Here is a 19,118-nt window from a genome sequence, read left to right as displayed (position 1 = left end):
GAAACTGCAGGTCTGACATTGTGGTCAGCAACACAGGAGCGCCGCAGGGGACTGTACTTTCTCCGGTCCTGTTCAGCCTATATATATCAGACTTCCAATACAACTCGGAGTCCTGCCACGTGCAAAAGTTCGCTGACGACACTGCTATCGTGGGCTGCATCAGGAGTGGGCAGGAGGAGGAGTATAGGGACCTCATCAAGGACTTTATTAAATGGTGCGCCTCAAACCACCTACAACTGAACACCAGCAAAACCAAGGAGCTGGTGGTGGATTTTAGGAGGCCCAGACCCCTCATGGACCCCGTGATCGTCAGAGGTGACTGTGTGCAGATGGTGCAGACCTATAAATATCTGGGAGTGCAGCTGGATGATAAATTAGACTGGACTGCAAATACTGATGTGCTGTGCAAGAGAGGACAGAGCCGACTATATTTCCTTAGAAGACTGGCGTCCTTCAACATCTGCAATAAGATGCTGCAGATGTTCTATCAGACGGTTGTGGTGAGCGCCCTCTTCTATGCGGTGGTGTGCTGGGGAGGCAGCATTAAGAAGAAAGACGCCTCACGCCTGGACAAACTGGTGAGGAAGGCAGGCTCTATTGTAGGCATGGAGCTGGACAGTTTGACATCTGTGGCAGAGCGACGGGCGCTGAGCAGACTCCTATCAATTATGGAGAATCCACTGCATCCACTAAACAGGATCATCTCCAGACAGAGGAGCAGCTTCAGCAACAGACTTCTGTCACTGTCCTGCTCCACTGACAGACTGAGGAAATCGTTCCTCCCCCAAACTATGCGACTCTTCAATTCCACCCAGGGGGGTAAACGTTAACATTATACAAAGTTTTTGTCTGTTTTTACCTGCATTTTTATTACTCTTTAATTTAATATTGTTTTTTGTATCAGTATGCTGCTGCTAGAGTATGTGAATTTCCCCTTGGGATTAATAAAGTATCTACAGTGCATCCGGAAAGTATTCACAGCGCATCACTTTTTTCACATTTTGTTGTTACAGCCTTATTCCAAAATGGATTAAATTCATTTTTTTCCTCAGAATTCTACACACAACACCCCATAATGACAACGTGAAAAAAGTTCACTTGAGGTTTTTGCAAATTTATTAAAAATAAAAAAATTCAGAAAGCACATGTACATAAGTATTCACAGCCTTTGCTATGAAGCTCAAAATTGAGCTCAGGTGCATCCTGTTTCCCCTGATCACCCTTGAGATGTTTCTGCAGCTTCATTGGAGTCCACCTGTGGTAAATTCAGTTGGTTGGACATGATTTGGAAAGGCACACACCTGTCTATATAAGGTCCCACAGTTGACAGTTCATGTCAGAGCACAAACCAAGCATGAAGTCAAAGGAATTGTCTGTAGACCTCCGAGACAGGATTGTCTCAAGGCACAAATCTGGGGAAGGTTACAGAAAAATTTCTGATGCTTTGAAGGTCCCAATGAGCACAGTGGCCTCCATCATCCATAAGTGGAAGAAGTTCGAAACCACCAGGACTCTTCCTAGAGCTGGCTGGCCATCTAAACTGAGCGATCGGGGGAGAAGGGCCTTAGTCAGGGAGGTGACCAAGAACCCGATGGTCACTCTGTCAGAGCTCCAGAGGTCCTCTGTGGAGAGAGGAGAACCTTCCAGAAGGACAACCATCTCTGCAGCAATCCACCAATCAGGCCTGTATGGTAGAGTGGCCAGACAGAAGCCACTCCTTAGTAAAAGGCACATGGCAGCCCACCTGGAGTTTGCCAAAAGGCACCTGAAGGACTCTCGGACCATGAGAAAGAAAATTCTCTGGTCTGATGAGACAAAGATTGAACTCTTTGGTGTGAATGCCAGGCGTCACGTTTGGAGGAAACCTGGCACCATCCCTACAGTGAAGCATGGTGATAGCAGCATCATGCTGTGGAGATGTTTTTCAGCGGCAGGAACTGGGAGACTAGTCAGGATAAAGGGAACGATGACTGCAGCAATGTACAGAGACATCCTGGATGAAAACCTGCTCCAGAGAGCTTTTGACCTCAGACTGGGGCGGCGGTTCATCTTTCAGCAGGGCAACGACCCTAAGCACACAGCCAAGATATCAAAGGAGTGGCTTCAGGACAACTCTGTGAATGTCCTTGAGTGGCCCAGCCAGAGCCCAGACTTGAATCCGATTGAACATCTCTGGAGAGATCTTAAAATGGCTGTGCACCGACGCTTCCCATCCAACCTGATGGAGCTTGAGAGGTGCTGCAAAGAGGAATGGGCGAAACTGGCCAAGGATAGGTGTGCCAAGCTTGTGGCATCATATTCAAAATGACTTGAGGCTGTAATTGCTGCCAAAGGTGCATCGACAAAGTATTGAGCAAAAGCTGTGAATACTTATATACATGTGATTTCTCCGTTTTTTTATTTTAAATAAATTTGCAAAAACCTCAAGTAAACTTTTTCACATTGTCATTATGGGGTGTTGTGTGTAGAATTCTGAGGAAAAAAAATGAATTTAATCCATTTTGGAATAAGGCTGTAACATAACAAAATGTGGAAAAAGTGATGCGCTGTGAATACTTTCTGGATGCACTCTATCTATCTATCTATCTATCTATCTATCTATCTATCTATCTATCTATCTATCTATCTATCTATCTTCACCACCTAATAGCTCATGTGTGGTGAGTATACTGGTGCAAAAATGGCTGCCGTCACATCATCTACACACTGGTAGTGGTTGAAGACGTCCCCCTCTATCTAAGTGCTATATAAAGGTAAACAATTATCCATCCATCCATCCATTATCCAACCCACTTTATCCTGTCTACAGGGTCACGGGGGTCTGCTGGAACCAATCCCAGCCATCACAGGGTGCAAGGCAGGAAACAAACCCTGAGCAGGGCGCCAGCCCACCGCAGGGCGCACACACACACACCAAGCACACAGTAGGGACAATTTAGGATCGCCAATGCACCTAACCTGCATATCTTTGGACTGTGGGAGGAAACCGGAGCATCCGGGGAAACCCACACCGACACAGGGAGAACATGCAAACTCCACCGTGCCGCCTAAACAATTATTATTATTATTATTAACTTCAGACTCTCCTCTGCTGATTGTCCTCATATCTGCCCATAGCACTCCTATTCAGATCACCCACAGAAATACTGAAGGGTCACCCAGCCAAGCTAAGATCCTTTCGTAAAATGATTGTGTGTCTAGAAAAAAACTATTCTAGAAGATTATTGCAGTCTTTCTAAAATTAATAAAAAAACCTTCTTCTGCTACTAGCCTCCATGATGACGTGATTGTTGTACGTGGAGAGTAAATGGGTTAAATGTATCTATCGCTGATGGAAACACTCCAGCGTTGAATCCAAAAGGATGAAGAAACACCTTCTGTAATGAAAAAATGTCTGCAGTGACTAACTTTATTTTTCATTTTTTGTTTCAAAAATACTTTGCCGTTTTATGCATAACTAGCTGTGCTAACCTTCTAAGATGGGTTGAAATCTAAGAAATAAATGTAGACCTCAGCATTCAAGTTTGCAGTGTACCGTCTATTAGAACGTATATCCACCTTAATAAAAGGACAAGCATCTGTGTATCTGTGTGGCCGTCTGGTAGCTATGTCTTTGTCATTCCAACAGATGGTGCATCACAAACATTATTAGTAATAAAATGTATTGCGTTTGTCATTCCAACAGATGGAGCATCACAGACACTAACACTGATTTTACAAATCCCATATCAAACGGCATATAACAGAAGCATGTACAATGCAATACAACTTATTGTTTGTAAGGCGCTGTTCAATGAGTGCAGGCGCAGAACACCGTGGATAATTCTCAGTTTAAAATACAAGTATACTGTAGATGATATTAATTACTAAATACAGTACTGTACACATATAAATACAGATCTGTTAAAACACACAAAGAACAAGGCAGAAACTGATTAAACATAAAAGGAAACCAACAATATCTGTCCATTAATTAATTAAAAAACTTTGGCCAGTTGACAACAGAGGAGAATAAAATAGTGAAAAAGAAATTCAAAAACAAAGTCACAGGCCTGGAGACCTCGTCCACCTGGCCACCTACCCCGTCTACTGGTCATTCTGTACTGGAGTCTGTGCTGGGATGTCCAGTCTGTTGAGAGAATCTTTCCATCCGATGATTCCATTATGACTTTGCCATATGCAGGATAGCAGCCTGGCAGTACAGTAGTGCCATCAAGTGCCACATCCAGATACTGAGAAGAGAAACAGAATAGAGGAGGGCTAGTAACGGTGTTTGAAATATTGTATTGCTTAAATTTCCACACAAATGACTAACAAACAGAAACATATGCATTGCATTTGTCATTCCAACAGTTGGCACTTCACAAACATTTGCAGTGATGCATCTGATTACCACAAGTGTTTGTGATGCGCCATCTGTTGCAATGACAATGCAATGCATTTTATTACTACAAATATTTGTGATGCACCATCTGTTGGAATGACAGAGACATAGCAAATGAATGGACACACAGGTACTTATCCTTTTGTTAAGGGTGAATTTAAAAAGTAATACTAATGCTGAACAAGTAGTGAGGAGCTTTGGTTATCAAAAAGATCTCCTGTGACACATTCTGTATTTTGGTAATTACAGATTATATTTACCCCTAAAAATGCCCTAATCCCTAATCATTTTGTGTTTCGAGTGAAAATAGCTTTTGTTTAATAAAAATACACAGGCTGTTTTTAGATTGACCTACTGATTTTCTATTATGCTTTAAAGAGCACATAGCACTAACAGCAGATACATTTTGTTAATAAATTTAAGCTAAACAACTTTATCAAGATTTCAGCATAAGTACAAGAGGGTAAACATTATGGCTTGTGTAGGAGGCTTTACTTATTCTCGTGGTACACTGGGGGACCTTGGGAGAATAAAGATTGAGAACCACTGGGCTAAGAAATGTTAGCAAATTTTAAACACCCACATTAGGTTACTAAGAATTTCGACTTTTCCTAACCTGCCCCTACCCTGCCTTGGGCACTAATCTTTGTCTTGTGCTTAAAAATGATTGTTTATTTAAATGCTAACAATAACCTGCTTGTCAACAAGTCAACAGAAAAGCAGGCTGCTGACTGGAAGGAAGGAGGAAATGAATGAAAAGAGGCCATTGACTGATCCGTTGTTAATGTTTATATAGAGGAACAATAAGTGTCCTTGATTAGCTTAGAGCGTGTGGCTTTGGGACATTCAGTCCACTGACAGGATGTTACCGGTGGGGCAGACGAGCCCTCAGAGCTATAGCACACCCCAGACTTACTACAGTTTAAGCATTAAGAACGCCACATGAAGGAATACTGCTTTGCACCTATCAAGTTTGTTTTCTTATCTTATCAAAACCCTTCATGAACCAGAAGTAGATATACCAGCTCTAAACATGCAAATATGAAATCTATCAGTACGCTTATCAAAAAACAAGCTAATTTTCATTGTTTGTCTAGTTTGGTCACCTGGAGCTTGACATTGTTTGGATTAGAACTAGAAAAGGAGGCAGCCGGCAAGCTGAAATGTGCAACAGCACTCAGACACAAAGGCATACCCGGTACAAGAGCACACAGACTGTTTTGATTATTTTGTCAGTTTAGTTATATTGTTAGGGATGATTTATAACTTGAAATAATGTTTTTTTTTCTAGAGAGAAGTACACAACACAATAAAAAGTATTTATTAACATATAGTCTTACCTAAATTTAATAAGGACAAAGAGCACCTCTATGCAGCTATAAAGCAAGCACCAATGCTTCAAGTTTGAATTAATCTTACAAGTCTGTGTCCCCATATATCAATCTAACACAATCTTTAAATTTGCCCACAAAACCAAATTAGCAGGCCTCATCACTAACAATGACGAGTTAGGCTACAGAGAAGAGGTCCAGCGCCTAATGACATGGTGTCCCAAGAATAACCTGGCCTTGAATATCATGAAGCTCAAATAGCTCGTTGTACACTACGTTAATGGGCATGTGCTCTTCTTCATCAACGGGACTGAGGTTGACTGTGTATCTAAGTTTCCTGAGCGTTCACATTTCCAAAGATATTTAATGGTCCCTCAGCACCTTCACCCTGCTCAAGAAGGCACAGAAGCATCTTTACTTCCTGAGAAGGCTCAGGAAAGTCCAAGAGTCTTGTCAGATTCTAGTGAACTTCTAGCACTGCATCATCAAGAGCATTCTGACCAATTGTGTTACAGAATGGTGTGGCAACTGAGTCTCTCTGCAGAAGGTGAAGGTGAAGTCTGCCCAGCACATCACTGGTGCCGTGTTACCTGCCATTGAATACCAGCAGTGCGCACGGTGCCAGCTGAGGGCACACAGCATCATCGGCGATCCTTCTCACCCTAGACATGGTCTGCTTACCATTTACTGTCTGGGATGCAGGACAGGAGCCTACATCCCACAATGAGCAGGATCAGGAACAGCTTCTACAATGCAGCCACCACTGTCTTGAATTCAAAAATCCAAGCACTAGGCCACCTCAGCTTAAAATCATAGATGTACACTCTAGAACTCTGTAGACACCTCAAGTCCATCACGTTAATGCTACATTCAGTAAAATTGTTTGCACTTTACTGCTTCTGTAATTTAAACTGTTTTAATATTTTACTGTACTTATTCTATTCTATTCATAGGACACCTAAAGTATACACTGTCCATATTGTATTCAACTCTCACTAATCATTCAGTGTATACTCTTGACTTCCTCTTGTCTGTCCAATCCCTCACTGCTGTATATATTTATATTTATCTGATTGCTTACAATTAATATCCATTTACATTTCTGCTCAAATGCAAAAACTGCATTTCATTTTCATGGTACTTGTACTGTGTTCAATGAGAGTAAAGCTGAATCTAATCTAATCTAATGTAAAATGCTGCTATTCAAATCAGCAGTTATACCAGACCTACCAGGCCGTCACTTCGTGGTGTTAAAGTGAGCATTGAAGTCCCCAAAATTGATTATTCATAATATTTCAGGCTGTAATGTTTCCAATGGATCAATCATTAATTGATTGTTTACCAGCTGATCTAATTTTTATTTTGTGTATAGTGAATCTTTTATGTGCTCAAAGACCATTGTATTGTTTTTGAGGCAAATTATGCAGGGAGATGCACTCAAAAGAGGCCCCAAATATCGTGTTGTAACTCCCGTTAGGATGAAACAATCTGAATTAAAAAAAAAATACGCTCTCTACCTTGACGTACGTGTAATCGATTGCATTACATGCAATGCTGGAAGTGGTTTCCATTTTCTGACAGACACATTTCGACGCTGTGCTCCATGTTCCTAAACGTATCGCCAAGCGTCTCGGTGGGGAATAGCAGCAATTTCACGTTGAATGTTTTCCTTCACATCTTGCACAGTGCCAGGCTTGTTCCGATAGACTTTTCCTTTGAGCAGACCCCAAAGGAAGAAGTCTGATGGTGTCAGATTCGGGGAACGTGGAGGCCAAAGCCCCTTTGAAATTACCCTGTTGCCGAAGATGGACTCAATTTCTGCCATGCTTCTTGCTGATGTGTGACATGCTGCTCCATCTTACTGGAAGTATCTATCCATCCATTTTCCAACCTGCTGAATCCGAACACAGGGTCATGGGGGTCTGCTGGAGCCAATCCCAGCCAACACAGGGCACAAGGCAGGAACCAATCCTGGGCAGGGTGCCAACCCACCGCAGGACACACACAAACACACCCACACACCAAGCACACACTAGGGACAATTTAGAATCGCCAATCCACCTAACCTGCATGTCTTTGGACTGTGGGAGGAAACCGGAGCGCCCGGAGGAAACCCACGCAGACACGGGGAGAACATGCAAACTCCACGCAGAGAGGACCCGGGAAGCTTGCTGGAAGTAACCTTCCGTTAACTCACGATCATCAAGGTGATTCTGACATCACTTAAACGAATTGTTGACCCAATAGGTTCGCACCATGAAGACGCGCTGCTCAATACTGTACACCACTATCTTGATCAGAAGTTGAGTGACTGAGTGATGGGGTACAGGCGGTATGCACCCAGAAGTTGCAAAAGGAGGTTAAACGTCGTGATGGCTGTCCAGCGCCTACGTCATCACTCCGACGCAGGGGCATCCCCGCTTGTTTAAAGCTCTATATACTGAGGAGCACATTGTATGTTGTTTTGTTCAGTTTGCTTCATCCTAGCGAGAGTTATTACAGAATATTTGGGGCCTCTTTGGAGTGAAACTCCCTGTACTATTTATCTAATCTATTATATAATAAAATGCTAAGGTCTGTGTGTCCAGTCTCTCACAGCAATGTGATTGGTCAGTCTAGCTTTGGTGATGTGACGAAAGAGGAAGTGAGAGTGTGAGACACACAAAGAGGTCTAAAGGCATATGAGCCACACAGATAGAGTCACCTTCAAGGTGTAAAACCAAACAATGGGATGTGAATGGTGCCTCACAAATAATGACAGAGTATGAGGTGCAGGCTTTACAGGAACGCGCTCAAGGGAGGGAGCACCAGATACCAATACCAAAGAATGGAAGATACCAATACCAAAGAAAGGCGCAAGAGGCAAGAGACAGCAAACATATAGTAATTATTCTATTACCTATGGTACCATAGCAAGTATGCAGAATAAACTGTTACTTACCTTTTATGCAATTGTGTCTTATAAAAATGTCAAGTAGAAGAATGTAGTATCACTGAGTATCCGCCATAGGAACCTGTTTAATCAAATAACAAGTCCTACGGGGAACAGAACCTCTTCTGATAGCACACTGTAAGCAAAGTTCACACACACCTTCACTCCCACACCTTATTAAGCACATCTTTTGGACACATCAGATCACAATATCCAATATATTACACCTGTCAAAGTACACTTTTGAATACAAACTCAGCATTTATCTTATAATATCATAATGGTCTATGAGAAAACATTAAAATACCCTTGGTAATGCTACCAATGAAATATCCAGTGAAGACACATTGAGCTGAATCTCAACACATCAATCCACCTTAATAAAAGGACAAGTGTCTATGTTTGTCTGGTTGCAATGTCTCTGTCATTCCAACAGAGGGTGCATCCCAAACATTTATAGTAATAAACTGCATTGCATTTGTCATTTCAACATAAATATTACCACCCATACCAAATGGCATATAGCAGACATGTGTATTGCATTTATCATTCCAGCAGATGGCGCATCTCAAATATTAACACTGTTTTTGAGAATCCCATACCAAATTGCAAAAAACATAAACATGCGCTAAATTTGTCATTACAATATGTAGCAAATTACAAATATTTGTAGTAATGCAGTTTATTACTACAAATGTTTGTGATGCACCATCTGTTACTTATCGCAAAAGTGACGCTCGTGTTGTAATAGTGTGGTGAGGAGTTCAGTACATGTTACAAGCTGCAAGAACTGAATATGGACCATTTGTTTCTTTTGATCTTTTGTTTTTTGTACCAGTGGCATTAGTATAGGCCTTGTGCCTGGAGCAGTTGTACTATGCCTCTACACTCTTAAAAATAATGGTGTCAGAGTCGTCCTTCAGAGCGACGCCATAGGGAAACCATTTTTGTTTAGGAGCATATTAGGAGCCTTTTCAAAGCCCCAAGAACCAATTTAATATGCAAAGAACCCTTCTAGGATGACACTGTTATTTCTCAAGCAAACGTTCCGTGAGGAACCACATAACCCTGTAAAGTGCCATTAAGGAACTGTTATTTTTAAGAGTGTAGGGCTTGGGGACCCACGAAGGCTGCATGATAAATATGCTTATCTACTTGACATCAGAAGGAAAAGGTTAATGGTGTTATTATTGCCACAACACCACGTGGCCATAATGGAAAGACCACAGGAATGGATGCGCAACCCAACCCAGGATGATTCTCGATTTCTTTCCCAGTCAGGATGAATGAATAATAAAAGGATTAGGGGGAGGCTGGATATTGTGAACAATTCATCCCTCAACATGAGAGGTGGCATTATTCTTCTGACTTGCTCCCAACTTGGGCATCAATAGGACTGCCTAGGAATTGTAGTCCAGAACGGCCACCCTGTCAAGGTTCTTGAATGTCACCAGGGGGTGTTGTGGGAAGGAAACTTTCCGGAAGTGCTTTCAATGCAAGTACCGTGGTGCCAGAATTACTCCTGGGTCCCACGCAAAAGGAGCCACTCTGCCTCATCAAGAGTAGTCAGAGTCGGGAGGTAGAGGGAGCAGAGGAAGAGATGGAGAGTGCTATCTGAGTAATGATATTGTGCCGGACTAAAGTAAGCCTGTCAAAGTGTTTTAATTAAATAAATATTATTTACCTGAACCTGGAACTGTATTTGGTTGAGTTATGTCTGGCGTTCAGGACTCGGTGGTGTCCTCTAGTGGTCCCAGTGTTTTTTTTGGATTGAATTTAATTTCACTGGCGGGGGGTTCTAATTTATTTTTTTTTGCAAGGAGAGCAATCAAATTCTAGTTATGACAATGTCTCAGACACTGGGACAATCACTGATTTTTCATGTCAATCTCTGGACATTCTGGTTTGTTCCCACCGACTGATGTAAATGTTAGATTAATTGGCAAACTCCAAATTGGTCTGGTGGAGCGAATGTGGGTGTGCATGTTCGTGATGCCTTATGATGTACGGATCGATCTTCCACTCAAATATGGTGACTGACCTGCTTCTTGCTATAGTGGCCTAATACTGTTTCACCATGAAATTAAAAAAGAAAATTAAAAAAATGGAGTGGATGGATAAAATTACCAGTTTCTTTTAAGAGACCATTAATAGAAAAATGGTCAATCTTTTTCAAAAGGTTGCCGTGTATATCGCATCATCGTGTGCATCTGGTATTTCCTATGGCATGTAGCTGCCATCATAAACATGCATGTAATCCTTCTGCCCCCCTACTCTGCAGACTGGGAGTGCAGATGACCTCCTATGCCAGCTGTTGCCATAATACTCTGAGTGGTGTGCGTGTCGTCTTTTTTTTTTGGCTGTTTTTCACGTGAGCAGAACTGACAGTAAATAGGTCAGCAGTAATATGTACTGCGTGTATTATTGTGTTATACAATGTATGACCATTTTGCTTTTCTTTCAAGTTATTCAGGGCGTATTCTTTTTTCTGCTTCAACATATTGGAAAAATAAAACAAACAAAAAAACTGAACAAGAACTACAGATGAGGAAGTGACTGGTCTGTAGATAGAGTCACTTATTTACTTTGTCAATGGCCGGGATATCTGTCTATTTATAAAATATTCCACACTTCAATCAAAAAAAAAAAGACAGAAGCCATGCAAGGTGAAAATCTGCAGCTCCGGTTCTGTCACAGTTGCTGACTATTTCAAGCACACATACAATCATATGAAAAAGTTTGGGAACCCCTCTTAATTCTTTGGAATTTTATTTATCATTGCTGAGCTTTCAAAGTAGCAACTTCCTTTTAATATACGACATGCCTTATGGAAACAGTAGTATTTCAGACGTGACATTAAGTTTATTGGATTAACAGAAAATATGTAATATGTATCATAACAAAATTAGACAGGTGCATAAATTTTGGCACCCCAACAGAGATATGACATCAATACTTAGTTGAGCCTCCTTTTTGCAAATATAACAAACTCTAGACATCTCCTATAGCCTTTGATGAGTGTCTGGATTCTGGATGGAGGTCTTTTTGACCATTTCTTCCATACAAAATCTCTCCAGTTCATTTCAATTTGATGGCTGCAGAGCACGGACTGCCAGCTTCAAATCATCCCATAGATTTTGTGACGGCCATTCCAGAACATTGTATTTCTCCCTCTGCATGAATACCTTTGTAGATTTTGAACTGTGTTTTGGGTCATTGTCTTGTTGGAATATCCAACCCCTGCGTAACTTCAACTTTGTGACTGATGCTTGAACATTATCCTGAACAATTTTTTGATATTTGGTTGAATTCATCCGACCCTCGACTTTAACAAGGGCCCCAGTTCCTGAACTAGCCACACAGCCCCACAGCATGATGGAACCTCCACCAAATTTGACAGTAGTTAGCAGACAGTTTTTTTTTCTTCTTCCACCATGCAAAGCGCTTTTTGTTATGACCAAATAACTCAATTTTTGTCTCATCAGTCCAAAGCACTTTGTTCCAAAATGAATCTGGCTTGTCTAAATGAGCATTTGAATACAACAAGCGACTCTGTTTGTGGCGTGAGTGCAGAAAGGGCTTCTTTCTCATCACCCTGCCATACAGATGTTCTTTGTGCAAATTGCGCTGAATTGTAGAATGATGTACAGATACACCATCTGCAGCAAGATGTTCTTGCAGGTCTTTGGAGGTGATCTGTGGGTTGTCTGTAACCATTCTCCCAATCCTGTGCCTGTCCTGTATTTTTCTTGGCCTGCCAGACCTGCTGGGTTTAACAGCAACTGTGCCTGTGGCCTTCCATTTCCTGATTCCATTCCTTAGTTAAAACTGACAGTTTAAACCTCTGCGATGGCTTTTTGTAGCCTTCCCCTAAACCATGAGACTGAACAATCTTCAGAGGAGAGTCAAAGGGAAGCACAACTTGCCATTGACCACCTTAAATACCTTTATATCTCATGATTGGACACACCTGTCTATGAAGTTCAAGGCTTAATGAGCTCATCCAACCAATTTGGTGTTACAAGTAATCAGCATTGAGCAGTGACAGGCATTCAAATCAGCAACATTACAAGGGGACCCACATTTTTGCACAGCCAGTTTTTCACATTTGATTTAATTTCATACAACTAAATACTGCTTCAGTAAAAATCTTTATTCGGAAAACACAGCAGTACTCAGATGTTCCTAGGAAATTAAAGACATACCACTGTTATCTTTTTTTGTTGAAAGGAGAGTAAATTATTATGCAGGCTGAGAGGGGTTCCCAAACTTTTTCATATGACTGTATATAAAATTAAACATAACGCATACAGTAAAGCCTGATTTTAATGAGAACTGTAAATCTGTATTATTTAATCAATAAAAACATACATGCCATGTTAGGACTCCATTTGGACAGGATGCAAATTATTCAACTAACCTTTTGAATAAGTTGAGAAACAAAACAATGCCATCTTTAATGTTAAATAAATGGTGAATTTTTATCGTGCTACACTAAACACGTGGAATTAACAGCTGTAACTATTCCTGGGGATAGCTGCATAGAGGGGCTTTTATTCAAGCTTACGTTCCCAGTAAAGCTTTGCCATTTTCATGCATTAAGACAAGAGAACAGTGCAAAAGGGGCTATAATCCCATGTTCTGGTAATCTCCTTGGGGGAAAGTTCATATAACCACTTGTCTTTGTTATGTTGCAGCCCTGGGCTAATTGTAATTATTATTTTTTTCCTCACATCATGCAATACCCAATAGCACAGAATGACAAAGTGAAACAGGATTTAAATTTTTTTTTTTGCAAATGTCTTAAAAATAAACCATTAAAGGATTACATTGACGTAAGTATTCAGACACTTTACTCTGTACTTAGTTGAAGATCCATTGGCACTGATTACAGCTCAGAGTCTTCGTTGTTATGATGCGACAAGCTTCACATCCCTGGACATGGTGATTTTCTGAAATCTTTCACTGTATGGTCCTCTCAAGCTCTGTTAGATTGGACAGAGATGATCGATGGACAGCTACTTTCAGGTCTCTTCACAGTTGTTTGATTCAGTTCAATGCCAGACTCTGGCTGGGCAACTCAAAGACATTTCCAAAGTTGGCCCTAAGCCACTCTTATGTTGTCTCTGCTCTGTGCTTTTCAGAAGGCAATCCTTCAGCCCACTCATGGGTCCAAGGAGCTCTGAAGTAGGTCTTTATTACGGATATCTCTGTACTTTGCTCCGCTCAGCTTTTCTTCCATCCTGCTTAGTCTCCCAGTCCCTGCTGTTGCCCACCACTATGCCTCATTATTAAAATGGTATTGCAGAGATGATGTGAGCGGTGCCTGGTTCCCTCCAGATAGGATTCTAATGTTGGTCTTATCAGACCAGGGAATTGTGTTTCTCTCAGTTTGAGGGTCCTTTAGATGCCTTTTTGCAAACTCCCAGTGGGCTTCTATGTCTCTTTTACTGAGGAAAGATTGCTGTTCTGGCTACTCTGTCACAAAGCCCTGATCAGTGGTGTGTCGCAGTGATGGTCATCCTTCTGAACGTCTCTCCCATCTCCACACAGTTTCTCTTGAGTTCAGCCAGAGTGACCGTTAGGTTTTTGGTCACCTCTCTTAACAAGGCTCTTCTATCCCTATTGCTCAGTTTGGCAGGGTGGCCAGATTTAGGAAGTGTTCTGATTGTTCCAAACACAGGGCTGTCTTAATGCATGGGCACACTGGGCAGTCGCCCCGGGGTCCCACGAGCATAGGGGCCCCATGCTAACCTATGTATGTTGTGATTTGCTACCAATAAATAAATACAATACTATACTAAATTATAAATATTTGTTACTGTGTTACAAGTGGACATTGGCATTCGCCTTTGATTTAGTATCACGGTCAACTCTGCGTGCCTCACCTCATGTGTATGTCTGTGTACGGGTCTCACACACTACATCACGTAAAAGCGTATATGTTAACTTCACTTCAACTCAATTCTCTGCAAAGAAATTTCGCAAATGTTTGTGTTGAACACTTGATTAATAATAAATAATTCATAGTAATTTCATACTGTGCCATCACCGACTGTACGGTTTACCAGTTGAGTATCAGTTATATGTTGACATTTTTGTGCTTTTCAAGGCTCATGTTCTATTGTTCAAACGTTTGTGTTGCTTAATCTTTGCTGTACAGCATGTTCTTTAATGTGGAAGTAGCAATGCAATAAATATATGTTTCATTTTATCAACTACTAGTGAATCGGAAATCCAAGAATGGCAAGCAGTTTCTGTTCCGTCCGATATCTGGATGGATGACATATAATGGAGGGTGGGTGCGTCGGGGGAAATGTCATTTAATTACATAAGCATATTTGTACTAAAGCGGTTTCGTTTTGTGGAGACGTGATACCGTTGCCTTTGCTGACACCGACTGCTGGCAGAGTGGAGCACAGCAAGTGTAGTTTACAGGTTGTGGTGTTCGTGTGCCAGCCACTGAGTCTGGGAAGCCGCTGGGTTAGAGTCTGTGACCGTTATGTGATCTATATTACTGGCACAGTGGATTAGAGCAAGTGTAGCTGACAGGTTGTGTTGTTTGGGCACCACCTACTGACTCTGGGAAGCCGCTGCGTTTGACTCTGGGGCAGGCGCCACGGCGCATTACGTTGTGTTATTTGGGCGCCACCTACTGACTCTGGGAAGCCGCCGCGTTGCGCCACCTACTGACTCTGGGAATCTGCCGTGTTTTGGGAAGCTGCTGCGTTTGACTGTACAGGTTGTGTTGTTTGGGTGCTCAGAGGTTGTGTTGTTCGGGCGCCACCTACTGACTCTGTGAAGCCGCCGCGTTTTGGAAAGCCGCTGCGTTTGACTCTGGACTCTGGGGCGGGCACCAAGGCCGCAGTGCGCCGTGCATATATTAACTGTGGTTTAGTAAGATAGATTTACATTTTTATTCCTGTGAGTGGTTGTGTAGGTAGGGGTCCCAGTGCAATGCTTTGCCCTGGGGCCCATAATGCTGTTAAGATGGCCCTGTCCAAACGTATTCCATTAACAATTATGCAGGCCACTGTGCTCTTGGGAAACCTTTTTTTTGTATCCTTCCACAGATCTGTGCCTTGACACAATCCAGTCTCTAAACTCTGCTGACAACTCATTCGACTTCATGGCTTGGTTTTTGCTCAGCTGTGGTGCCTTCTATAGACAGGTGTGTGCGTTTCCTAATCAGTCCAAATCAATTGAACTGACCACAGGTGGACTCCAAATAAGGTGTAGAAACATCTCAAAGGTGATCAATAGAACCTGTCAATAACTACAGAGGCAGACAAAACAAAGGTTTGGGGAGTTACCTCATATATTGTGAAGAGTAAACAACAATGACTAATACCGGTCTTTCTTTCTTCAAAACAACAAAAGACAAGTGAAAATGGATTGAGGTCAGTTTATATTGAGGTGGCAGGAATAGGGTGTGGTCATCGGGATGGGACGGGATGGAAGTGAGGTTATCTGTAAGTGGACAGAAGTGATTAGACTTTACTTATTCTTCTGTGGGTCTGTTAGGAGAAAGTGAAAAGGCATTAGTACTCATCAGCAACCCTTTTTCTGATGTTTTAACACCCCGTGTTGGACCCTTTGGCTGTCCCCTAAGTGCACGTCTGTGACAAACCAGTCATAGCAAATGGTGCGAATATCTGCGTCAACATGATATTTCAGTGTTTTCAAATTTCAATTTATCACTTGGTCATTCTGGAATATTGAGTTTTGCTTGATGTGGGGGAAAATGAATTTAAATGATTGTAGCACACGGTTGCAACAAAATGTGTAAAAATTGAAGAGGTCTGAAGGCACTTGTTGTCGAGTGAAGCAAGGAGAGAGTCCAAAAGAAACGTTGGGGCACCAACAGGGTCACCCCATTTAATTCAAATTGTGGCGATTGAACAAAACAAACACACAGTGGTGCAAAAAATTAAAATAAACAGAAGGGTATAGCATTGCTGGCTTGTCTTAAGCAGCTTGGTTGAGCAGGTCTGTCTTGGGATGAGTTTGGTCCTGTGGCCTGCTCAATTCCTAATGAGACACCTCACTGGGCATCTTCTAAGTACAGTGAAGGGAAAAGGAGACAATATTGTTAGCGGCAGCACCCCCGCTTGTCCTGGAGTGCTATTACATACCTCTGATGAGCCCGGAAGGCAATCCTCCATTGTTCATGCATGACACACTGTATGCCCTGCTTCACACCTTTTAGCTTTCCCAGAATACACTGCACTCCTGTTCAGCTTGACAAGACTAGCACTTGAAAATAAAATTCCTCTTTTACAAAGCTAGTGTTAAAAATGTTATGATAATGAAATGTTAAAGATGTTATGTTAAAACTCTTTTAATACCATGCTTATTTCGAAACTGCAGTAACTGAGTATTTTTAAAGTACAGTTATTAGAATTTACCATGTATTTTTATTATTTGACTAAAGAGAAAAAAAAATTACTATTCTCACATTAAACTGTGGGCGGCACAGTGGCGCTGCTGCCTCACAGTAAGGAGACCCGGGTTCGCTTCCTGGGTCCTCCCTGCGTGGAGTTTGCATGTTCTCCCCGTGTCTGCGTGGGTTTCCTCCGGGTGCTCCGGTTTTCTCCCACTGTCCACAGACATGTGGGTTAGGTGCATTGGCGATTCTAAATTGTCCCTAGTGTGTGCTTGGTGGGTAGATGTGTGTGTGTGTGTGCCCTGCGTTGGGCTGGCACCCTGCCCGGGATTTGTTTCCTGACTTGCACCCTGTGCTGGCTGGGATTGGCTCCAGCAGACCCCCGTGACCCTGTGTTAGGATATAGCGGGTTGGAAAATGACTGACTGACATTAAACTGTTAAAACTCACGATTGATCCAAAGTTATTTCCAACTTTAAGTTTAAAGGAGCTGAGTTTGAGTAAAATCCTAAGAGTAAAGGTCTTATTGTAAACGTTTCTACAGTATAGCCATTTATTGCAGCTCATCGTAACTGCACACACATTTCACTCTGTTTTGCAAGCTCTGCAAGACTGCAAGAGGTCAGTTCTCTCATTGATTTCTGACGAAAAAGGCTGCATTCAGGTTTGTGAAGGATTTTTAATTAAACATTACATTTTAAAGAAATTACTGAGAGAAAACTTTGAGGCATTATTTGAGCTTTCTAAAAATAACTGGCGGTAACTATGCAGTAACTCTGTCCTCTTCTTCCTTCGGTGCTTTCTGTGAGAAAAAAAAACAAAACACTTCAGAGACGTCTAACAGTCTTGCCCTTAAATGGCATCGTTTTTTTCTGAGAACCTTTTCTGGTTAACTGCTGCTTCTCTAAAGACAAATATAAACCGTCCAGCTTTATTCATGTGGTGATTACGCTTAAGATGAGAGATATTTTTTTCCATTTCCTAATCTCACTTATTTCATTACAGGGACTATTTCATGAGTATCAAGTGCACAAAAACAACAGAAAACTGCCTACCCTGATATTTCTCCATTGTAAAACAAGATGTGTCAGTGCAAAATATGACATAACTAGACAAAAGCAGTTGGGAATTCTGCAAAAAAGAATTAAATTAAAGCATTACACCTTGGTCTGTATCAATACTGTAATAAGAATATAAGTTTAATGTCATTGTGCTGTGTACAAAAATCCACTCACATGTACAGGCCAGGCCAAAGTTAGCACACAGAGGGCTCTCAGCATTTAGAACTGCTAGGCAAGCATTTGAAGAGAGAAAGGTACAACTACGAAAATGGGCATTGTACTATTTCTGTATGTTAGAGATGAAATTGAATCCTCTCCTGCCCCTGTTTTGAACCTAAGTAAGGGCCTGCATGTGGAGAAGACTGTATAAAAGACTTGGACAGCAGCCAAATACTTTGAAGCCGACGGACAGATGGGTGATATCACCATCCGTCCTGAAAAGCCTTCCAGCACAGCGATGAAAGATGGCAGACTGTATAGATCAAGATCCAACCTTGGTATTGTCTTTGCTATAGGCTTCCCGTCTGTAATGCCACGTAAATCGTCAGTAAAGAAACCTAAGTTATTTTCTCTTATGTGATTTATACTGCCGTATCACTATGGGAGGGATATCGCCTTTTAATATCATATCTATATCGTTTTTGATTACTTAAAACGCCGCAATTACAAAAGAACTTATTCCAACTAGGGAGGTATCGCCCCCTAAAAGGAAACAAATACCTAAAGGAATTAGTATTAAATGAATGAACATTGAAGAATATATACTCCATAACAGGTGTTCAGCATTTGCCTGTCCGTTTTTACTGTCTTAAGCATAAGAGTAGACACTATCTACCAAACAAGGACATCATTCTAAGGGCTAGTCTCATTCATGGGTAATGCTCGCCAGACATACAAAACATTCAGGTTCTTTGTACAGTTTTTTTGCTGATTGGTGGTGGGAACTGGACAGTGAAAATATCAATGATTGCAATTCTCCTGGTGGTGTGAGAATCAGATGTTCCAAGTTGAAGTGCTTCATGTG

The 19,118-nt window shown here is 41.7% G+C and overlaps 2 protein-coding genes across 2 annotated transcripts in view; both read left to right on the top strand.

Moving 5' to 3' along the window:
* mmd (monocyte to macrophage differentiation-associated) overlaps nt 1-19,118 on the top strand; it is a 193,040-nt gene that overhangs the window by 53,577 nt on the left and 120,345 nt on the right. The window lies entirely within an intron of this gene.
* Nucleotides 1-19,118, top strand: part of si:ch73-256g18.2 (small integral membrane protein 36) — a 123,641-nt gene that overhangs the window by 53,919 nt on the left and 50,604 nt on the right. The gene's annotated exons all lie outside the window — the stretch shown is intronic.

Source organism: Erpetoichthys calabaricus, chromosome 14, assembly GCF_900747795.2.
Source record: "Erpetoichthys calabaricus chromosome 14, fErpCal1.3, whole genome shotgun sequence".
NCBI lineage: Eukaryota > Metazoa > Chordata > Cladistia > Polypteriformes > Polypteridae > Erpetoichthys > Erpetoichthys calabaricus.
This window is presented reverse-complemented; position numbering and strand designations above follow the sequence as displayed.